Raw genomic sequence first — 24,945 nt, 5'->3', positions numbered from 1 at the left:
AAACCACAAGTTAAAAATTCATTTCGGTAAAATTAAAGACCCAAATAATATCACAGGCTGCATTCCAGGGTTCCGTGAAGGATTAGCCATGTTGGAATAAGCCCAGTAATTAAGTCTTGATGGAATCTGTACCAGCAGGGCCTCATCCTACCCCAAGTCAGTTAGAAAAGTCATGCTTGTCACTGCAGAAAGCAGCATCTGTGAGCCTGGGCAGGAGAATGGGGTCAGTTCTAACTGAAACTTAAAGCTTTTCTTCTCCTCTCATTTATGCTCATGGGCAAGAGCAATCCGAGTTACTGAATTCAAGCAGGATTATGGTTGACTAAAGACAGCTGCCTTCCTACAGCACTAATCAGTACAGATAGACACAGTGTCAGCAAAGGATTAGAAGGGGCAGTTGGACAGATTCTGGAAAAAATGCTTTGGTGCAAGTCATTCATGGCATGAGCATGAGGAAGGTAGAAAAGGATACAAAAGTGCAAAAGTCATGTGTCACAGAGTTCCCATTTGCTTGAAACTCTCTTTTATACTGCGTTAACTTTCTTGGGTTGTCTTTAAGAAGTAGCTCTTCTTGTAATAAAGCACCATCTTTTGGTAGATGAGGAAAAATGGTAAGATTAAAAATATATATACACACACACACACTCTTCTATGTAAATTTACTTACTGAATGGAAGGGGGGACCACTGCCAATTAGGGCAACTTTGAGTTGTAATTAAGGGAAACTCTCCATGCTGTGGGCTGAGTGACATCTGGTACCTGTCCCAGAATCCAAACAAGTCATCAGAAAGACAGTTTAATTAGTGCACAAACTCCACACTCTGTGATAGCATAGTCAGATCCCCAGAGTAGGTCAGGAGGCCAGATTTCAGTTCTTGCCCTTCTTTTAAACTTAAAAAGCATGGTACTACTTCTCCAAAAAAGTTATAATATTCCATTTTCTCTCTGATTAGATGCCAAATAAAGGTTTTCACATTTCAAAAAGTTATTGATCTAACTGATTTATGAGTAAAAGGAGATAGAGGCAAATGATGAAATGGTTTTCTTCCTAATACTTACAATTACGTTAGAAAAATCCTTTGTATCTAAGCGAAGACAGTTCAAGTCAGCTCTCTAGATTCTATCTCCCCATGAAAGACCCAGCAGTTTCCCCTAAGCTCCTGTCACACTGCAGCTCCAGTCAGAAAATGGGTTGGCATGTTTCCCATGCCACCTCCAGGAGAAAAGACCAAGGGCAAAATGACGCATTTTAGAAGGGATTGAGTCCCCATCCCTAGGCAAACCTACATGCTCAACATTGAAAGAACATTTTAACCTGGAGAAAAAACAATGGCACAGCACAGAGAGTCAGGGAGTCTCCAGACCCTGGGGACAGCTCTGCCACTACGTACAGTAAGCGAACCTGAAAAAGGACTTAGGGCAGCAGCCAGTAAGTCACTAAATGCGTGGGTTGGACAACATATGATAGCAGTCTGGGCCTCTGGGTCCTTGACAATCTGTGTAACCAAGCAGACTGCACGCCAAGGGCTCTTCCAACATTAACTGTCCGTGATCAGTCACCAGCATCACCAGTGGCGGATTATCCTTGCTCGGCAGTTTAGAATGTAATTTTCACCCACATCATCCCTCTCAATTGGCCCTCATAATATCCCAGGATAAAATTAGACAGGGAAAATAATCAGAAAGGCCAACAGTGAATTATCATGACTCATCAGATAAAATGCAGGTTTTCTTGGGTTTCCACTGTGACCCTGACCATGTGCAAAGTAGAAGAGGCTGCAGCTGATTCTGTGAAAAGACAGGAGATGCAGTAGTCTTCACCTCATCTGCTTAACGTGGACCATGAACCGGGAGATTCTGGTGCTTCTTCTAGAACTTTCACTGAATGGATCTATAAAATACAGAGCAAGTTATTCAGTATCGAGCCACACTCTGATCTGGTCCTTGCCTCGTGTAAGCTGCCTCCTACATAACTCAGTCCCTGCAAATCTGAGGACCATTCTTCACTCTCACCTGAACCTCAGGTATCGCATCTCCCAAAGGTGCATCTCTGACTGAGTGTTTGATCTACTCATTGCTGTGGTCTCCAATACTAATTGGCACTTTCTAGGGAAGGCTTCATCTCGTTCTCTGCTTCTCCCCACTCCCGCCGACATCCTGCTTTGTACTTGCTGCGTACCTGCCCCTCCTGTCTTCAGTTCTAGGCTGCCATTCACAGTTGGTTTTTCTCTTCCCTACCCTATCTCACAAGTCATTGTCACTTACCACGAGCAGGTACAGCTACACTTGCCAGAGGCCACACAAGCAAACGGAGGCTGACAGAATACTGGGGTCTAACTTGACTTAGCCAATGGCAACTTTCTCATCTCCAGAAGCTCAGGTGTTCTTTCAACCTCTCCCAGCTTCAGACTTCATTTCACACCAAACCCTCAGGGTTCATTTACAATCAAGAGTAAAGCATGACACTGATGTTTTCTCGGTTCAATTCGGCCTTCATTCCAAGTTGCCCAGTCACATAGCTCTAGTTACTCTTTCTATTCCTACTCCATGGCAAACTCCTCAATAAACTATTCTAGATCAAAGTACTGTTCCCGTGGGCTGCTGGAGCCCAAACTTTCCCCCAAACCACTACTGCACACACCTCCATATTGTTAAATCCAACTCTAATCCACTACTTCCTGCCTCAGAAACTGACAGTGTCCTGTGGCATAAGACCAGCCACCTCAACCTGGCATTCCATTTCTCTGTGGTCTTAGCCAGACCAATCATATCTCCCACACAATGTCCTGCTGCTTCTACAACTCTGAGCTTTGGTTACACAGCTCCAGGACTGAGCTACTCTTTCCCCAGCTCTCATGATGAAAGCCTCCTTATTCATAAAGTCTGGATTCAGAAGCCTTTTCCTCCAGGCAAACCCTCTACAGCTGCCCTCCTTGTCACCTACCACTCTGAGTTTTAATGCAGAATTTATATTTTCCTTTTGTCCACTTAAAATATTTTATTTATACCATTTCTAAATCTGTTGATACCTTCCCAAATTATAAATATTTGCAGATCTGCCAGATCTTCTGTTACTAGCATTGATGATATAAGTGTTAATGTGTATAGTGCTGTGCGGGTCTCTAAGACGTGGCCTCTCACACAGCCCATGCTAATAAATATTTACTGAGTTAAGAATATTTGCTCCCGGATATCCACTACTTCTGCATGATGAGCCCAACTGAGCCTGGTTTCTTCTTGTAGAAATGCATAGTAGTTTTCAAAAACAGGAGAACTAAGGTACTCTATTCACGTGCCAAGAACACACTGCCATGAATGGCTTCAAGGAAACATCAATGGAGAGAGATTAATATTCAGATTCCACTGATTTTCTTGTCTGGTCCCTGAGAGAGTACAGAAATGCCATTTCATCATCCCTTAATATTCTTAATGATGAGAAACTTACGACTTCATAATTGTACTTTAGAAAGTAAAAATGTATGTGACCTAAACAATTTTCTTTCATTACAGGCAAAGGGCAAAAGTGGCTCTTCTCTGAGCAGTTAGGTTGAGAATAATTTATGGCAGTTAATTAAACGCTAGCTTGATATTTTCTATTTTTAAAGGGGCAACCAATTATTTACTCATTCATTACCCTTGATGTGCTCAGGAGCACTTTTAAGTACTCTGTCAAGTGTCAAGCAGAGGTGAGTGGCAGTCTGAAATTAAAGCAGTCACTTTACACTTTGGGCTCAGCTTCTCGCGGTCTGCTGGGCACTCTGACTAAGAAATGAAACTGTGTTACGCTCTGCTGCCCTGCACTTTTTTCAGACTTTATTTTAATAACTTTATTGACATGTCAAGGTAGACAAAGTTGTCAAAGGTGGTATCAAATGGCCAAATAAATCAAAGCTTGATCTATCTTCATTTCCCATTACTTTACTGTCTATTTCTAACATAACTAGAGTCCACTCACAAACCTCTGATCCTTTGCAAATGTCAGGCGGACTTTCAGTTTCTCCTTGAGGAATCTTCATATCGATTTACGGAACACAACCTTCTGTCGTTTCATACCTCAAAGAGTTTGATTGGTCTTTAAACACTAACACAGAACAAAAGGCTTTGTTATCTGTGTTTTGCCTTAGTTTCTCACACAGGGGTACATGGAAGTGGGTAAGGTTTGAAAACAGAAGCAACCCCTTTCCATTCCCAGAATTATGGCAGACATTGTCAATTAATCATAGCCCTCTTTCTCAATAAACCCAAACAGACCTCAGCGCCCATCAGGACCATTCTTCTGTTAGTCCAGAGTTGGGTCAAAAGCGAAAACCTATTTGCTATCTCAGAGCCAAGTAAAAAGTCACACTAGGTCACTGAAAAAAAATCATAGAATGCTGGAGCTGGTCAGATCTATGGTTCATTAAGCTCAATATCCTATTATAGAGGCAACTACACAGGAAGGACTGAGGGAGGAATCGGTGTCCTATTTGACATCCACCTTAAAAGTTATCTCCCCTTTGTACTTCTAATGGATCTGCAGTCCATAAAATTTACCCAAGGCTATGTTGCATTCTAGTTTGCAAATGAGTAATAACCAAGTCAGCAGAAGTCTTCAGGCCTATGAGGGGGATGGGCTCTTGGCAACTGATGGACTAAACTTTTCACTGAGATTTCTTAGCAGCTCATTGTTGCAAGTGTGAGGCAAATAGTGCTTTCATTTTCTTCGCTTTGCATTTTTATTTGCAGAACTACTCTCTCTAGATCTATAATATCCTTTGCAGAACCTGTAGACACATCATGTTTTTGTTCCTTCATGGTTAGCAAACAAGTGCCTAATGGGAATGATGCATTAATTCATTTGCAGTACCCCATACACACTGTATTCATCCATATACTCAGTATACAAGGGATGCTTCTCTCTTTCAATAGCTGCATGATCTCTCACTCACTTCTTTACTCAACTGTCATTTTCCTGTGAGCCCTCTCATCTCAGTACACTCCTGCTGCTAAAACAAAATGCCTTAGGATTACTTTTGTAGACAAAAATCTAGTTTTCCCAGTTCCAGCAGCTGGAAAGTTCAAGATCAAGGCAGTGACAGATGTGCTGTGGAGTAAAGTCTCACTCTCTGCTTCTAAAATTGTACCTTATTTCTGGGTCTTCACACAATGGAAGAGACTTTTCATAGTCCCGCCAGCTCTTTTACAAGGGCATTATTCCCATTCCCATGGGTACAGCCTTTCTGACCCTAGCATATCCCAGAGGCCCCACCTCTGAGTACCATCACACTGATGATTAAGTTTCAACACATGAATTTTATTTTGGGTTTTTTAATAATTCTATTTTAATTGACATATAATAATTACTCATAGTTATAGGATACTGCATGACAGTTCAGCACACCAGCATACGAATTTTGGAGAGAGACCCAAGCATAGCACTTTCTGAGCCCACAGGTCTTTCCATGAGCCAAATCATCTTCCCACTCCTGTCCACTTCCTGCTTTGTTTTTCTCTTTACATTTACCACCATCTAGCATGCTCTCTGTTCTACTCATTTACCTATCAGTAGACTGTAAAAGATAGAATTTTTTGTCTATTTTGTTCAGTCCTGCAGTCCCAGCATCTAAAGCAGCACCTAATGTACAGTAGGCATTTAGCATATTTTACAGTGAATGAGCAGATAAGCATTCCCCAGTAGGTGTTGCAATACTTACCATTTTACAAGTAATTTGTTTCAGGTTGTAATCCCCTGCCTAGAAAGTAAAGGCAAAAAATAATACTTCTATTAATTTGGAAATAGGTCCAACAAGTATAGCATAGATACACTGTGCTTCTCCTGCATCTAACAATAGACCCTGTCCTTATGCTTAGGATATGTTCCTGCATTTGTGCTAGATCTTTCTGGTTAGCATCGTTCTTCTGATGCTCTATCTTTCATGATATCCCTTAACCAAAATTATGACACCAAATATATTTCAGACAGATAAAAATCACATTAATTTCATTAGACTCTATCAAACAATGACTCGCACTTGTAAATCTCTTAACATTTTCTCAGTGAGCTTTCACATAGATTCAATTTTCAACTTAGTGAAGTGGGTGGTAAAGCTAGCATCATCTTTATTTTACAACACAGAAGACAGAAAACCAAAGCAGCCACATGATTTGCTCAAGAACACACATCGAAATTCAAGCAAAGAAGCTGGAACTGAGAAGATTGAGCCTGGACTTACTTCAGACAACCTGGATTCAAATTCATATTTTATTTCTAGTTAAGTGACTGAGGAGGCTAATTACCTTTTCCTTGTCTCTGTTTCTCATTCTGCAAAGGGAGCCCCCTCCCCTGTCACAAGGCTCGTGTGGGAAGCAAATGACATAATGTATGTAGCACAGAAAACCCCGTGGCAGGAGCATAATACACCAGAGTCACCTCTCATCCTTGTCCCCTGCATTCGTCCTTCCTTCTAGCCCAAAGCTCTTCAACTAGAACAACTATATAACTCAGGATGGAGACATATTTTTTATGGACTTGTTTTAAAGGCTTGTACACATTTCAGTGAATTTATCAGTAACTCGGTCAGAGAATTCAAGGCCCAGTAGGGCATTTCACAGTCTAAACGCCAGATGTACTTATAAGAGGCCAAAGCATGTGTGATTAGGGTTGGGAGCAGCTACCGACTTTCCCGAATAAAATCTAAGATACTGTGGTTTAGTTGAAGGCCTCCTGCGAGAAGTATTTTTTCACTGTAAAAATGCAGTTCTTTGGTAGCAGGTTACAGTTGTCTTAATGTGTTCCAAAAGAACCACCAGTTTTACAGCTCATTGAGCAGATTCATTCTGATATTAATTGAAGTTTTCTCGTCTTTCACCTACTGTTTTTATATGCACCGTATACCCCTCAGTAAAGCATGCTCAACAGCTTGGATCTGGTATTGCAGCACTGCTAACACTGTTTAGTTAAAAGCACGGAGTTTGTTATAAGCACTTAACATTATTGGGTGGTAAAAATGGAGGCTATTTTAAAAATGAAGGATTCCCATAACGGTTTCCAAAACCTCATTGTAGCATTAAATTCCAGAGAATGCCTGTTTCCTGGTGCAGTCACTTGTGTATTTTTCGCTACAGATACTACCCAGCATACAGTGTACACGTGACATCCATTTGCACTGTCTTAAAGAACCTTGCTATGGTTGGTAACCTAGATAAATTAGTATTTTTACTATTTCTGATGTTAATACATCATTGCTGTTGTTTGAATATGATTTGTCCCCCTGAATTCATGCTGAAATTTAATCTCCATGGTGAGGTATTAAGTGGGTAGAAACTAGCCAGGTGTGTGGTAGGTGTCTTTACACCCCAGCAGTCTGGGAGGCTGAAGTAGACCAATCTCAAGTTCAAGGTCAACCTGGACGATTTAGAAGACCCTGCTTCAAAATAAAGAAATAAAAAGGCCAGGGGATATAGGTCAGCTTCCTGGGCTCAACTGCCAATACCAGAACAACAAAGACAGAAACTTAATCCGACCATGGTGTGTGAAGCAGGACCTGTCGCTTGCTGTGTGATGGCCTGCACCACCTTGAGACTTTGCAAGCAGGAAGGCCACCACCAGACACAGCCTCTCAGCCTTGGACCTCTCAAACTGTGAGCTAGGTAAACCGCTTTTCTTCCTAAGTGTCCAGCCTCAGCTATTTTGTTCTAGTAATAAATAAAATGGATCATTCTTATGATCATTCTTAGCACACCAGCAAGTATAACCCCAAAGGGAACAATTATATTAAGAAAAGAAACATCAAAATATATCATGTATCAGCAGTATCCATGTTTCAGCTGGTCAGAGACTCATCTGTTTTTCCTTGTTTCCTGCTTGATAACCTCTTCTTCCTTGAGGCGCCCTACCATACTTTGTGTGTTTGTAAACCCTTACTTGGTGTTCACTGAAACTTTGGTTTTAGTGTTCTGTGTGCAGGAAGCTCCTGCTTGGAAAATCCAGCCCCGTGTGTTTTATTAGATAACATCACAGGTGACTGGAAACTCACGGGGTGGGAAACGGTTCCGTCAAATGTCCCTGCGGAAGGAGAAGGTTAGAGGTTGAGTGTGAGAGGTCTGCTCAAAAGGCCCGCATGGCCGGACAGTTCTGCATCAGGTTCCAGTCCCGGCCGTGCTCTGCTTGGGGGAGGGGCAGGGGGAGGCAGGAGGAGAGCAGCCCTGAACACTCTGCTCATTTAGGGGTTCTCCTTAAGAATGAACCAGCAGTAGACCTCCAGCCCCAAGATTTATGCTAGTGAGAAACAGTAATGCATTTCAATGAGGAATGATATATCCCAACACATCTCTTTTTTCATTGCACTGAGGTACAAAGTTACTATATTTATTAGATTTTTTAAAAGTCATAAACCATTTAGAGCCATTATCTTACAGACAGATTTGGCAATGTCATAGAAGGCTTCTATAGTTATAAATTAATATACAATCTTCACTTCAAATAAAACTTTTTAGGCTCCCCAGTGAGTACCAAAGTCATATTTTAACAGAATACCACATAGATTTCAATGTCCTAGTTTTTGCTCACTAGAATTGCAATTTTTCACCCAGAATAGAACATAATTCTTTGGCAATAAAGGGACAGCAAACACAGAGACCCTGCATACTTTTTTATAATGTGTTATACAGCATGGCCATTCGGCTATATTTCCACTTATATTATTTCACTAACTCTTACAGTAACGATAGCAGAGGCATCATTATTCCAGTTTACAGGTAAGGAAACCGAAGCTGAAGACTGTAAAGTAATACGTAGGAGCATAGATAGACTGTAGAGGTGGGGTAGAACCCAGGACCGTCTGACTCTGTATCAGTATCGTCAAGTTCAAGGTGACTGAGGGTTCAGTAAATTTATTTTTATAGTAAATGCCTTGCAGTCACTTAAGGAAATATCTTCAGCATCCCTTAAAAGCCCCAACATAAGTAAGCACTGAGGGGAGCGGTCACTGCCTCTGGGGCCCGGTGATCTTTCCACCCCTCTCCTTCCAGGGTTGGGCGAGGGAAGGACTCAGCAGTGACTAGCCGAGCTTCTGTCTACTCCAAGCAGCTTCTCCCACCCTGGCTCTGCTTTCCTCAGTAATTCTTTTAATAAACCTCCACAAATTACCCATTTCGAGTGTGCCATCTGCTTCCTGCTGAGGCCCCGACTGACACAGGGGCTTCTTGTTGATTTTGCTATCATAATGGGGATTAGTGGCTAAAATAATTCCTGAGCAAGTACTCCACTAATGAGGAAATCAAGCTGGTCGTGATGCAGAGGAAATGAAGACAAATGAGGGAACAGTCAAGTAAGCCTCACTAATGTGGAGGGTTCTGCCAGGGTCTGATGGACAGGTGTCACAGTCACCTCTGGATGAACCACCTCTAACAAGGGCAGCGTGACTGGCCAAGCCAGGTCTGCCTGCCAGGCTGGCCTTGCTCCCCTGTCAGGACAACCTGATCAGTGTCTCTGTTAAGACAGGCAGAGGACTCAAGGCAATAACACTGCATGAACAGTAGTTGTACCAGAAGCTCACCTCATAATTAAAATGTTATAGATAAGAAATAAGATCAAATAGACTAATTAACTTGATGGCAGTCATATAGCTAGCAAGCAGAAGAGTCAGCATGTGACCCAGTTCTATCCTATGGTGCAGATCAGTAGAGAGGGCTCATGAGCCTTAGACTGTCCCATAACTCAGGTGTCACTGCTTGATCCCTGGTTTGGCTATTGTTTCTGACACTAGTTCCCATCCTGAATGGACTCCTGGCCCACTTTTGCTACTTGTATCTTCTTTATCTCCCAGTATGGCTTTGGTTCTTCCCATAAGCATCATTTCCTCCTCTCAGCTCAGTTCTGCACTGGTCCTGAAATATAGTACCTGTTTCCAGAGGTTTTGTTTTGGTTTTCTCTGGTCTTTCCTAAGGTAACATTGTTGAAAACCACTAACATCCCTACAAGATTTGAGCCATGTCCTTTAACACCCATTTTCTGTCCAGAAATGTTCCAGAAAACAATAAGCCCAAGGAGGAGTCATAAATTGCAAACACCTTTCATTAGCAAAAGGGCTAAGCCCAATTTAATGGACAGAAATTAGTTGAAGTTATTTAAAAATTAAAAACTCTGAAAGTGACCTGTGGTAGTTAAATGTCATAATCTAAAGTCCTGAAGATTTAGGAAAGAGCTCAATTAAAAAAGAAAACAGGGGCTGGGGATTTAGCTCAGTGGCAAAGTGCCTGCCTGGTGAGCGTGAGGTTGTGGGTTCAATTCCTGGTAACGGAAGAAAAGACAAAAAAAAAAAAAAAAGAAAAGAAAACAGAAAGAAAGAAAAAAGAAAATTTCATAGCCACCCAAATCCAAATTATTATTTTCTCAGTAGCTGTTCATCTCTGAAAAAGCACTTTTGTTATTTTATTCTTCATTCCTTCATTAAGAACTTTCAAATTACCACTAAAACTTTCAAAATTAACACACAGCAATTTTCAGATATTCTTCAAATGGATTTTAAGCTCCTTATTAACAACTTGAATCATTAAGACCTAAAAATGTATACAGAAACAATAAATCCTAAACACTAGAATAAACATCTGAAAAGGCATTGTCTGCCTCAAATTTTGCCTTCCTGCCCTAGAATTAGAGTGGGACAGTGCGAAATGGTACTTTTCAGGAACTTCATGAAAAAATAATATTTTCTCCTCGTTGCCTCATTTCAACACACAACTAAAGCTTTGCACTGTGGTTTATCAGAGTTCAGATTCACCCGTGGAGCTACCTTTCTGAGCTCCATCACAAGCCCTTAATCAGAGTGCTTTACAGACTTCTCTGCTCCCAGTCTTCTAACAACAGTGGCAGAACCATTTGAGATCAAGGCGGCTATTATCCCAAAGGTCTCCCATAATGCTTTTCCCTTCTGATAGCTTATAGTAAAGAGTCAAATCCTAGCAAACAGAAACAAAACATTCCACTTGGATCCATACACCCAAAGGCTGCAAGAGAGGTTAAAATCACAAAGCCTTTAGCATCTTGCATCTGTCTTCAGCTTTACCCTTTCCACGGTTCTTTCATTCCTGTTATCTCATAGTCTCCACACCAATGCTTGCTGACTGATATTTATCTATCGTAGACTTTTCTTATTAGCAACTACACCTAAGGAAAATTCACCCATGCTCAAAGATACTATTGAAGATACTCTCCAAGAAGATAATTCATTGGAAACTATCAGAGTACCACTTTTCAGCAGGTGTGACTCAGCATTAGAAGAGGGGATGTTTCTTGGGCAAATCATTCCTTGTTCAGTTCGTGTGTAGAGGTCACAACACACTATACCACAATCACTGCTCTTGGACTGTTCACACCACGTGTAGCGCACAGCAACAGAGACCCATGCCAGAACATCAAATTACATCTCCCATTCTTTTTTACCTGTGATTTATGAGTGGACATATAAGTAGAGACACCTACACTATTTAGATTCTCTCTTGCTCCCTCCCCCTCTCCCTCTCTTTCAGCAGGGTTCATATAGTTATGTGTCCAACTTACATGCGAAGAAATGAAGGCTTCTTAATACTATGTATATTAGGTTTTCATCGCTATAATGAATATATGTGACAACTAACTTCTAAAGAGAAAAAAATTATTTTAACACACAGTTTTAGAAGTTTCAGTGCATTGTTGCTTGTCCTACTCCCTTTGGGTCTTATAACAAAGCACCACGGAAGGAGAGGATGTGGCAGAGTAAAACTTCTAACTTCCTGGTAAGGAAGCAGAAGAAAAAAAGAAAGGCGCTAGAATTCCACAGTCCCCTTGGAAGGTGCACATCCAATGACTTAAAAGCCTTCTGGAATTTTCCACTTCTCAAAGATTCCACCCCTCCCAAGAAAACTGCTCTGGGACAACACTTTTAACATATGGACAGTTAGGCGACATTCAACCTCCAATCTACAGCACAAGGATAGTTCATGAAGAGTTCGCCCCTTACAACCATGGGAGGAGGTTGTTGATGCTAGAACCAAAATTTTACTGATTTGCAAGTGAGAACACTTAGCATGGGAGAGTATGTCTATCTGTCAGGGACACTGATGTAGAAGAGGATTTCTTTTCCTGCTCACAGTAGCCCTGAGAGGAAGGTATTATTACTATCATTTCAGAGAAGAGGAAATCAGGGTGCAGAGTCCATGTCTCTCAGAGCCCCCACCAGTCTGGGCTGTGAATTACTGAGCCAGGAGGGCCTCCTGGAAACATACTACATCATATCTATCTACTAACACTCCAGCCACTGTCTGACAAGGGGGAGATGGGCGGACTTCCACTATTATTAATTGGTACAAATCCTTCAAAAGATGCTGCATGATCCAAAGTCCACCAAAAAATCTCTCCTCCCAAAAGTTACCCCTACTACTTGAAAAGTTACTCTAATCGTCCACTTGTAAAGGAAGAAATGCTAGACTGCCTAACAGTGTACCTCATTCTGGGGAATCTCCATAGATGTGTATCTACTGAAGTTCATAAAAAACTCATAAGTAAAATACCGTTTTGCACAATGTATAGAGTACATACTGTACAACTCATTATGGCATTTTAGCAAAGTGCCTACTTTCCAGTGCTTCTCATTTTAGTCCTGTGACAAAATTAAGGCATGCCCAGCTCCCTCTGATATGTTACTCCCATGAATAAAAGATGTTCTTTGACACTAATTCACCTTGCTTCTCTGACTGCCCACCACGGCCTCTGCATTTGTCTTGAAAGTATGTGAGTTTCAGAGGAGATATGCACCCCCAGTGGAGCTCTCTATTGATCACACTGTCCAGGGGCACCTCATTAAGCAGTTGGTGTAGCCTGCTAATGCAGCATCCAGGGTCCAGGTAATAGCAGCAAACTTTTTTTTTTTGAGAGTTTGGCAGCAGGAAATTCTGGCTTCCTCACAGCTCAAAGCCGCAAAATACAACTCTGTGAATATTTATGCTACTGAATAAAGGTCATCTATGTGAGAAAAATCCATGGTTCTTGCTCAGATGATTTCCTGAAGCTTACACTAATTAACCAATTAATAGGGGAGGGAGGAAATTTAATTGATCCACTTCCTTTACTAAGGGTGAAAGTTTAAAAGAGATAAAAAGCTAGACTGAGAACAAGAATATTTCAATTTCTACTCAGTTCTGCCTCTAATTAGCTTTGATTCTGAGCCAAGACACTTCATGTCTCTGGTCCTCAGTTTCCAGCCTATGGAAAGAAATGTGTATTGTTATAGTTTTGGTCAAGAGTATCGTATCCCACAAAGTTCTAGTGTGCTCATAGGTGAGGTTTTTCTAAGGTGACTCAGTCATGGGGTCAGTATAGTTGACTTGCTGTTAGGAAGTAGGGTCTGGTCAGAAAAGGCAGGTTGCTGAGGGCGTGACCCGGAAGACTACATCTCCCTCCCCACTGGTCCCTTCTCTCTCTGCTTCCTGGCTGCCATGATGTGGGCAGCTTGCCTCTGCTGGACCTTTCCATCATGCAGTTCCTGCCATGAAACCAGCCAACTATGCACCAAAACTTCTAAACACTGTGTGCTCAACTAGACCTCTCTCCCTTTAGGTTGTAGGTGTCAGGTATGGTGTCTCACCAACAGGGAAAGTGACTCAGACAGATGTGTCAGTCATCACGCAAGTCTATAATATATGTCTTCTCTTGGGCTTCATTTTTGTTCTGTCCTTTAAAATATCCTTGTTAAGTATCTCTTGAAGTATCCTAGTCAAATGATATTGTATCAAGACGCATTGCAGTTTTGTATTCATTATCCTGAAAAAATATCTTGGGAACAGAATAATAAATCTGTAGTGGTAATTAGGACAATACTGTCTTCAAAAGATCATCCTTGATTCTTTCCCATACATCTTTTTCATTTCATAATTCCTTCCAGCTTATTAATTCCCAGTTTACACTAATTCTCCAGAAAAGTCAGCAAGATATTTGTTTCAAGATGGCAGAAGAAGCAAATCGCCTTAGCAAGACAGAAAATGGTCTGGCATGGAAAGTAGCTCCATGTTGAGCCCCAAATATACACTCAAAAAATGCTGATTGGCTGGCTGATTGATCTAATGCTGGAGAGCTATCTTTCACGTGCTGTCCCACTGTGCTGAAAATCCACGTTCTTGATGTTTTCCCTTTAAATGATCTGTGTCTCCACCCTGAAGCCATAAAATCCAGGTGATAGCATATACCTCTAACACACTCCCCAGATGTTCCAGGAACTGAACTGAGGGGGTCATGACTGCGAACAGTTACAAGCTCTTCAGAGAGAGCCACGCCACCCACAGAAAGGCTGCGTGTTTGGAAAGTGCTTATACATGCAATGAATGTAAGCACTTCCCAGGGACAACCTCAGGAAAATGGAGAGCCAAATACACATACAAGGAAGTGTACACTCGAGGTTTATGCATTATGGATTTCTGACCAGTTATGAATAATACATTGCTCAAATTTTAAAATGCAATGAGTAAACTACTAAATTCCATTAATGTTATGTACATAAAAATTTTAAAAGCGCCTTGTAAATATCCCATAGTCATTTCAGTTAATTGTGATCACAGGAACACATGTCCTTAGATCTACACTAAGCCAATGGAGGTAGCTTGGGGAAATGTAGGGACAAATGAATTGAAGAGTAATTGCAAGCCCAACTTTGAGAATCTCAGATCTATTGTATTTATCTACCACTGATTTGGATCACAAAAGGCACGTGCTGGCTACGTTGCAATATTTCCAAAAGGAGAGAGATTACAAAAGAGAAGAAGTTTAAATATATTAATTCAGACTCTTTACCTTGGTCTATACTGAAAACAAATTGTTAAAAAGTTACAAATGTAACTGTAGACCTTCACAGAAGAATGGTCAGAGATTTCCACAGGTGTAAAGAGCGACCTCTCAGAGAATGCCAGATACTCCTCACCCCCACAGGTCACCAAGGAAACGATGAGAGTGATATTCACCCCAGGCCTTAGTCTTGCACTCACAACTTACTGTTGCAGTGATGATCAGACCTAAAGTTATCTGTTCTGGCTAGCAAAGCTCCCCAGAAACTGCTGTCTACAACCCAAATAGCAATTTATAATTCCATGATTAGAACATGACTATCAACAGATTGGACATTTGTATTGGTCTCAGCAAAATGTATTTTACCCTTGTATGAAAAGGAAAAACATTGGAAATTTACTTGTAGATCTGGAGGAAGAGTTGAAGAAATTTTTCTGTAAAAATTCTGGAAGAATTTTTCCTGTAAGTAGATTAGCCTTGATTGGGGATGTGGTCTGTGTCACAATTAAACTACAAGCCAAATTTGGCCTGCATGGGATGATATAGTTTAAAAATTTTTAGCCAGAAAAAGAGAAATTCATTATATGATTTAATACTAAATGACACTAGGTGTGAGGAACTTTCTATAAATGTATCACTACTGTATACCGTCCTGATAAAAGGTCCAGATGGACTGTGGGATATTTTTACTGTTTCTCTCCTCTTAAGATATATGTGATTGGGGCTGGGGATTTAGCTTAGCGGCAAAAGCGCCTGCCTGGCAAGTGCAAGGTCGTGAGTTCGGTTCCTGGTATCGGAGAAAAACCAAAAAAAAAAAAAAAGATATATGTGATCAACAATTTCACTTTGGAATGTGCTATTCTTTCTTTAACAATATCAATACCTTTTATCCTGCAACTAAATTAAAAAGGAGTACTCTTTTAATCTCATAAGCAAAAGATTTTAAAGGGGAGGAAAAGGAAAAGAATATGATTCTTTCTCCTTTTTTTGGATATGATTCTTAATGATTTTCACAGAATGATAACTGGATCCTAGATGAAGCCATTCATGGGAAAATACAGAGGTCCCAGATCATAATGTGACAGGTCTCTGGCTCTGGATTCCCTCAGCATTTCTGGCACTCAGACATTAATTCCTTTCTTCTCTCTTTTGGCTCTGGCCCACATGCCAGGGAAATTCCTGCATAGTCTTCTTTTCCTCAAGTGTCAGAGACAACAAACTTGTGATTGCAAAGAAGGAATTCGGTGGACAGCAAGCTAGAGAAGCCTGCTGTTTTGGTTTGGTTTGGGATACAGAAAATCAGGTCACTGCTATTCAGACTGCTTAGGGTCCAGGCTCTCCAGCAATCTGTGTTCCTGGCACTGCGCTTCTTCTCAGGTCTTTGGAGCTGCCCGTGTACTGTAACCCCTCCTTTTCTAGCATCTCCTTAGATGACATGAATCCTCCTCTTAGCATCTTGCTAAGGAGCTGCATCTGCTCCCTCAATTATTTCTAAGCCAAATGATAAAGAACTTTCCCTCTTTTGGCAAAATACCACTCTCGGTCTGGGGCATCCACAAATGGGCTATGGATGCGCTGAAATGATATACTAGATTTTATTTATGTAAATGCATAGTTGATACTCAGTTTTCCATAAATTTCCAAAGGGGCCAGTGACTCTCTCAAAATCAGGAACAACCCCATTGCAACAGGTTGCAGTGGAAATGCATTAAATACAGGTTTTCATATACAAATTTAAAAGGTATGTACTCAACAGAAAAAAAAGACATGGTAGAAGAAAATAACAATTTAAATAATGCAGGAAATACATCCATCTTTGTGCTCCATAAGCATATAGCTATGGGTGATCCTGAGATACAGATACAACTCCACAGTCCCCAACTGAGAATAAATGCTAAATGAGAGCATAATATTTCTTCTAAGACATACAAGAAGTGCATTAAAGAACACTAGTCAAGAAGGATATTCTCTCTGAGACCATGATCTTGACAGAGCTGAGAAGAGACAAATACGATACCCTTTCCCCCAGCAGAGTTTGCATTCTTTCTTGTTCTTCCTCACCCTCCTTTATGCTCTTGTCCTTTCTCACTGACACGCCCCTACCCTCTTCTTCTACCACCCCTTTAGAAACACTGTCTTTGGAGTTCCATAACAAAAGATGATTCATGTCATCCTGTGCTGGAAACTGCGCAATGTTTCTACCTTTCTTGGTATGGGGAATAATTTTAAAATCACAGCTAACATGTTGAAAGGAAAATAAGGAAGGCTGGGAAGATCACCTCAATGTGAGTGTCAGCTCAAACTCTGCCTAGCAACCTGGCACCCTTACAGAGTCACCAGCCTTCACCCCATGATGGAACCTTGCAGAGAAAACGTGGCATTCGTTCCATCTATTCAGGCCCAGCCCAGCGTTCTGCAGCCCACTCAGAAAGATCTCACGAGTCCTGATGGACCAGTCATGGTAGTTTCCAAAGGAAATAACTATAGTACTCTGGAATTTCCCAGAGTTTGTCAAGGTTTTTGGATAAAAGTTACCGATTTTTAAAGTATTCAACATTTTAAGTAATCTAAAATCCAAATCCATCCTTTCATCCTGCAAGACCAAATCCAAGTCTAATCCTTCCCCTGTGGTCATTCCTGAACCTTCCTGCCCAAACTATTTTCCCCTGTTCTCTGAGATCTACAAGGAAAGTCCACAGTACTCACCTTTCAGTCAGTCACAAATAAGCTTCTTGGGTACTTAACTTGTGATATGTATGAATATTAAACGTGGAGAAGTTGGGACCCTTCTTTTACCTTTATCCCCTAACCATCATTGTGTTTTACACAGTATACCCAAAATATATAAATGAATGAATGAATGAATGGTAGTAACCCAAGAATATTGAAACTGAAGAAAAATATTAATATTGTTCTCTGGTTAAATGGAAAATTCAAAAACCAACTTACTACAGGCCAGTTGTTTTTGAGGGCAGAGAAAGTCCTCTAATAGTAAATTGCACTAATTTTCAAGTTCGATGTCCTGACCTGAATGCTAAGTAAAAGGTCAGTTGATAAAGGGCAAAGTCATATATTTTAGAAAGAGAGACAGACAGAAAGAGAGAGAACCTAAAAGTGAAAAATAATGGACCAGCACACACAGCAAGAGCGACTGTGAGACCAGAGCAGTGCTGTGGGCCTAGAGAGGATCAGCCTGTGAGCGGAGACACCCTGTCTTCCTAGCAGATAAGCAACAAGCTGGGCAGGGCAGGAAAAGAGAAATGCCTCCATCGTCCAGTTCTACAGTATGAGGCAGCCCCAACTAACTCTAATAGTGAGAAGGAGAAAAAATAGAATGAAACAACTCGTAACAGCAATCAGAGCCACTGCCAGAGGAGAGAAAGAAGCCCTCAGGAACAAGATTCAGTCTGCAGAAGGAGAAGACACAGCAGTGGGGCTGGACAAATGGGAGGATAGAAGTTCAACATAGTGCAGCAGCTGCAGGGGGAAATCTTACTGCAGCCGCAAAGGTAAGGTTGAGTACCCTAACCTCTAAAAAAGGAAGGAAGATTGTAGGAGAGGTGGGGAGGAAAAAAAAAGAAGAGGAGGAGGAGGAAGAAAGAAAGAGTTTAGCTGATAGGAGCAAAATCCAGTGACTTGATGGGACACTGTAGTTGCCCATAGCCTTGATTTGTCCTTCCGAGGGCTGTCTCAGACATAGAAAGGCCTTTTACACATCCAGAAAGCATAAGTAATTACCGGCCCAAAAGAGTTCCATCTGGAGAGATGAATAGTAAAATAATCAATATATTCTCACTATGTATACCAGTTAAAGTCAGATAACTGCATATAACCTAACCTGATGTTGAAGATTCAGGCATCATACATACCCAGGAGATGGAGGCTCTTTGCTTCAGCCCACAGTGACTCACTGAGTGTTTAGAAAAGGTCTCTCTATCCAAGGAGGTGTTGTCAGCCTACTACAAAGCAGCCTTCTCAAACCTGTTAGACTGAGAAGGGAACTGTGCATCAACCTATGCACATGAGTCACTTGGAATTTTTTTTGTAATGTGAGGTTTTTGAAGTTATGGAATCAATCTGTATTTATAAGGTAGAACCACACAAAGCTCCGTCAAGCACTGATCAGCTCCTCTGCAGTGCCGCAGACACCGCTGCCTCATCGGATCCCTAACCCCTGTGCCACACAGCAGACCATTAACGGGCTGACACCAGTCCCTTCACACTGTGTGCACACTCACCCCGAAGTGTGCCAGCACTTGTACCCATAGAACTCATCTGACTTCCCTAAGTAAACTCATATTCTTAACTTACAATTGGCTTTTTTCACCGAATAATGGATCATAATCAACATTACAAAAATTCCTTTGAGTGCACATACATAGAGAGACACAATTTGTACATGAAAGTAAATATAGCTTATATACAGTAGAATGCAACCTTTCATTTATCCATTCTTTATTTCCTTTTAATACTTACTTCTCCTTTTGTCTCTCTTCTCTCTCATATTACCAACATTCAGGTCACTCAAGTTAACAATCAGATATGTATTGGTCTATATTTTTCTCCATTGTCTCATAATATAATTTTTAAAAATATATATGTATATGTGTGTGTGTGTACCATTAATTATAAGATACAGCTCTCTGTTATGTACCATAAAGAAAGAAAAATTATTCTAGCTAAATAATGTTATAGAAACACCCAATTTAAAAACTCAGGAGGTCAGGCTGGGGACATAGCTCAGTGGCATAGCACCTGCCTGGCAAGTGCAGTGTCCTGCCTGGCAAGTGCAATGTCCTGAGTTTGATTCCCAATACACACAAAAAAATCAGGAGGTCAAAGGACCATATCTCAGTGTATGGTTGAGAAAGATAAACTTTCCATAAAGAATAGTAAAGAAACATAAAAAGAAACCTTTATGCCTTTACCTTATCAATAACAGAAAGAGAAAACATAGTCTATCCTAAGAATTTCATCAAAAACTAATCACACAAACCTATGACTGAATTCACACAGCCTTTGAGAGTAAAAAATTACAACCTCACCAATATAATTTAAAGTGGCCATAACTTAGTGATATCCCCCACAGGTGACACTCAGGAGCAAATATAAACCCTCTCTACAAAAGTCTGACCTGACGCTGACAGTGACTACAAGAGACTGTTGTTTCTAAGATGAATCCAATCTGTGGAAAGGAGAAGGGATGCAGCTTGGATCCATAATGTTGAGAGAAATAAATCAGAACACAAGCTTAAATATCACATGATCGCTGTTATATGAGAAACCCAGAGTAAAAGTGAAGAGCAGAATATGACAGGAAGTAGGGAGATGGTCCATTCTCAAAGGTGAAGGAGAGCAAGAGACAGAGGGAAGGAGGAGGAGGGAAGAGGAAAGAAAAGGAGTCGGGATTATTATGTGGGTGCACCAAATCCGCAAGAGGATGTGAGCCCTGGGCACTGCAAACACGCACACGCAGAGAAGAGGATCAACGGATGAGAAGAAGACAGAGGGAGGGAAGGGAGAAAGGATGAAACGTAATTAAGACGTGTTGTGTATACAGACCAGCTTCCCACGAGAAATGTAAACATTACATACTATTAACGCATGTACTAATAAAGCAAAACTTTTTTAAAATACACATACAGGGACAGTATTAAATATAAAATTTCATGGTTTGGGGATTAATTGTTTTATGAGATGACTATCAAACATATTTCTGTATATCTTACAATGACCAGTTAATACTTTTCAGAGCACCTTCTAAGACAAAATTTTGGCCCAGTTCATTCCCTGCCTTAGGTCCTGGTCATTTTTCTTGTGGCATGGTATCTTGGGAGCAGGGTAAAGGATCTGTGTATTTTTTTTATTTCATTAGATGTTTCCCATAGTATGTGACAGAACATTTTCCCCCACATTCCTACCAGCAATAATATTCATCATTTTCAAATTTTCCCATCTTTTCTGAACCTATGAAGGCATTCCCTGTTCTCCCATAACCGAAGGAAGAATATTTAGTGAATAGAAAGCGAGTTTTCACATCCAGCTCATGTCTTTCACCTGAATTCTGGAGCTACAGGCCAAGAGAAATGCCCACTGTGCCTGCGAGCTTTGGCCACCGCATGTGTTAGAGAAACTAAGCTGTCCACAAAGGATTCAACCTACAGCTAGACCAAGTTTGATATGCTGGTCCTCCTTTCACGTTAGGAAACACTGGAGGAGGGGCGGGCAAAGAAAGCTGGAAGACATACTGGTCAGATGTCAACAACACAGCTTCACAGAGGAAAAAGGATTCCATGCAGAGTGCCTGTGGTCTGTGGTAGCAGGAAAGATTATTGACCCAAACAATGAAAAGCTTGTTTAAAAGATAACATGTCAGTGAGGTTCCCAGACCACAGCCCTCTCTCACCACTCCTAACCACAAGAATGCAAAGAGAAATTATAAAAGAATGCCGGCTGTAGTTCAAAAATGGAGATCTGATTTACTTATTACTTCATGCAATCATTTCCTTGCCACTGATATGCCTTGAAAAGCAATTTGAGTAGCACAGAAGGTATTTCCCGAGCCTCTGCTGCCACCCACAGTTTGAGGTGCAAACCGTGGGACAAAATCCTTGCAGCATGTATGAAAATGAGGCACCAAGTTGACCTATACCAGCATTGTTATTTTGCATACTTCTGGATGTTTGCGTACTTACGCACATGCACTCATGGGCGCGCATGCGCACTCACACAGAGCCGTTTGGTACGTGGGGAGGAAGCAAGCTATCCCTTTTCTTCAGTTAAACTCACTCCAGGTTTGGCACTTTTCCCACAGCAAGTAAATCAGTGTTGGTGAAATTGGATTTGTCATTTAATTAAGCCTGGGCATTAATAGTCCCGTGGCCTTCAGAGACATCTTTGTGTCTAACTAAACTACTTTGGATTGTCAGGGTAAAGAGACAGCACTTAAGAGGATGGAGATATTGTAAATGAGACCAAATCACAAAGGCTGTTGTTTAGAGTGAAAACGTTGCAGTAATCTTCTAATTGTAGGTGAAGTGTTGTTTTGTTTTGTTTTGTTTTTCTTTTTAGTTGAAGATAGACTGAACTTGATTACTCTCAATAATTCATGAGGTGGACAGAAAAACCATCATTTTGCATGTAGGACCTAGAAGCCTTGTGAAATTAATTATTCACATTTCCAAAGGTGAGCTAGCAACACTGAGCTTGCACCCAGAGCTTGGGAGGATATGCTCATTTTTCAGTAATAGCACAGTGTTTTACATTGTATCAAAAGGTAAGCCAGTACCAAAAAAATGTTCCTCTTGGAGAAAGTATTTTCCAGGGGAAAAACTTTTTGTCAGAGGATATCTTTACTCTATGACCCCTCACCATCACAACAGGTTTCAAGCCAACTAAGTCACTGCAACTCCTACCATAGTTAATCCCAGACAGTGACTGGGACTGACGCCCACCGCACATCTCAGTGCATTCTGGCACTCCCAAGTCATTCCAGTGAGAGAAAGTAGTGTGTCTGGTCACTGCTTGCTTGAAGAATGGACAGCATCACCCTTACATCAGTAGGAATACTCTGGAACTCCAGGGTGCATCAGAGCAGAAAGTCCAGTCTTCCCCAGGGCCTTCCCACCTCCACTAAAGCATCTGAGGAGAGGTACACAGGCAAGTTGATGAAGGTTGCAGTGAGACCATCACACAACAGTCTCATACCAGCTCCTTCCCAAAGACTGGGTCACTTCTTAAAGAATATGCTCTGTAGGACATCGACACCACAAGCTAAAAAGTGACATGCCAAACTCAGCCAGCCTCTCAATGTTAAGGTTTCAAAACATATGGAGTCCAGACTGACCCAGGCCATCTTGCTACACTGCATGGCCCAGGAAGGAAGAGTCACACAGTACCTCAATCTTGGCGATAACCTGAGAAGATCAACAGAGACACTCTGGGGCCAGGATGCCTGAGTGCAAACCCTGGGTCTACTATCCTCTGAACTCTAGGACTTTGAGTAAACTATTTAGCTCCTCTATGATGGAGTTAACACAGTCGCTGAAGAGTGAAAATAGTGCCAGGCACAGAATATACTCCTGAAGATTAAAATTAGTTCACATTTTTAGAATTACACCCAATATATAGCAATCAGTCTATGAATGTTGACTGTCAGGGTTGTTATCCAAAAATAGTAAATTTAAAAATAAAAATAGCTCCAAAAGTAAGCATGGGAATTTGAGGCAGGAGGTAAAAATCCTACAGAATGAAAGTGACTAAAATAATTTCCTAACTTATAGTAATGCAACCCTTTTGCATTAGCCATGGTGACAAGCTAGGCCTGCCTGGAGACAGTTCTGCGGGAGGCCAGTGCCTGCAGAAGGCGTGAAAATTGGCTTCAGCCCTGAGGAACTTAGCCTGCTGCATGCAAAGTTCTGAAGTTCGCTGCTGTTTTTTCCTGAAGTTAAAATTTTAACTCAGCCTATGTCATGTAAACCGAAGTCAGAACCTCCACTTTAGAGTTCAGAATCCAATTAGCAGGAACAAGTACCTCCTTCTACCTCCTTGGCCAGCAATATTCTTGAGAAGGAGAAAGTTCCTACTTCACTTTTGACAACTCTTCCAAGCTCTGTTGCTGTAGACCTTGACCTCGGCATAGCTGGCCATCAGGCCGTACTGAGCCCTCGGTGAACTCTCTCTGCTGTAACCTAAATGCCATCTCAGTGGGGATGGGGAACCCATATCTCTTATCCTCAGTCCTGGCAAAGCTGGTGGGTGAAGTGTGTAGAATGTTTGCTAACAACTCTGCCCAATCTACAGAAATGACCACCTGTGAAATAGTCACACTGATAAGTTTAAGAGTGTGTGTGTGTGTGTGTGTGTGTGTGTGTAGGTAGGTAGATAGGTAGGTAGCATGTGACACCTCAGTCCTGGGGCTGCTGCCATGTGTTTGAAGAGTAACATACTTGGAGTTAGGGGTCCTGAGTGTGAGTACTCTCTGCACTGTTCACTAATTACACGATCTGGAATGATCCCTTTCATTTTTGTTGCCTTGACTTGCACCATATATAAAAGAAGCTCTTGGTGTCTCTTCCCCCCACCACATGTTCAGTGCTTAAGTGAGATTATTTGTATGAGAAAACTTGAAAATGTATAAAGTTTGTTCTTATTCTACAGGGTCAGCTCCAAACAAAAGATTTTGTAACTCTCCCAATAAACTACAAACCATTGTGCATGTTACTGATGGCAAGTTGTGCTTTCCAGTTCTACATGCCCAGCATTCATGCTGTAAATAAGATATGCCGAGGGTCTGATACAAGTTTACTGAGTGGCAAACATAAAGGCAAACAGTTGAGTCACTAGTCAAGAGAGCAATTAAGTCACTAGGGCAGGTATCAATAATCATGTGCTTCCTGTGTTTATAGCAGCACAGTTTGTCACAGCTAAATCTTGGAACCAATCCAAATGCCCATCAACTGAGGAATGGATAAAACAGATGTGGTCTTTTTATACCATGGAGTATTACTCAGCTATATAGAAAGATAAACTAGAGGCTTTTACAGGTAAATGGATGCAACTAGAGACCATACTCAAAGGTGAAATAAATCAGATTCACATGTGTAAACATTGTATTTTCTCCCTACTATAAGAACCTGAAAAAGTAAATAAAATCTGAAAGGTACAATAGATATTGTGAAAAGGAAAAGAAACTGCTCAAACAGGAAGGACCAACTGGTATAAAGGAGGGGAGAGGAAAAAGAGAGAAGGAAGAGAAAAAATGTGTATATGTATATACAGGACAGCTAAGATAAATGTACTAATATCTGTTGGTTTATTGGGAAGAACTGTTAATGTGTAACTGTTTGACCAATCTTACATGCCTATATTTGGTTATCTGTGCAACCAGTTTGAAGACAGCATTATGTAATATAACAACCATTGTTGTCTCGGTTACTTTTCTCTGATTGCTGGGACAAAATACCTGACGGCCAAAATGAAGGAAGGAAAGGTTTATTTCGCTTACAGTTCGTGGAAGTTTCAGTCCATACTTGGCAGATTACAAGGCAGACTGACACATGGCAGAGAGCTACAGCTTATGGCGTCCAAACACAGCAAAAGCAACAAGCACACACCAGGGCAGAATGGGGGAGGAATGGCCTCAAGCACTCTTT

The 24,945-nt window shown here is 41.2% G+C and overlaps 1 long non-coding RNA gene across 2 annotated transcripts; it reads right to left on the bottom strand.

Moving 5' to 3' along the window:
* Window positions 1–679: 679 nt before the first annotated feature.
* Window positions 680–11,748, bottom strand: LOC102027086. Of its 2 annotated transcripts, XR_001234267.1 has the most exons (5): window positions 11,540–11,748; window positions 5,694–5,732; window positions 3,960–4,081; window positions 1,757–1,891; window positions 680–759 (listed from the first exon to the last, which is right to left on the bottom strand). It is a non-coding gene; the product is annotated as an uncharacterized LOC102027086 (long non-coding RNA). The 2 variants fall into 2 exon arrangements; XR_261154.1 differs by lacking the exon at window positions 680–759 and having other exon boundaries at window positions 833–1,891.
* Window positions 11,749–24,945: the final 13,197 nt, after the last annotated feature.

This window comes from Chinchilla lanigera, unplaced genomic scaffold (assembly GCF_000276665.1).
Source record: "Chinchilla lanigera isolate Chin_1 unplaced genomic scaffold, ChiLan1.0 scaffold00024, whole genome shotgun sequence".
NCBI lineage: Eukaryota > Metazoa > Chordata > Mammalia > Rodentia > Chinchillidae > Chinchilla > Chinchilla lanigera.
This window is presented reverse-complemented; position numbering and strand designations above follow the sequence as displayed.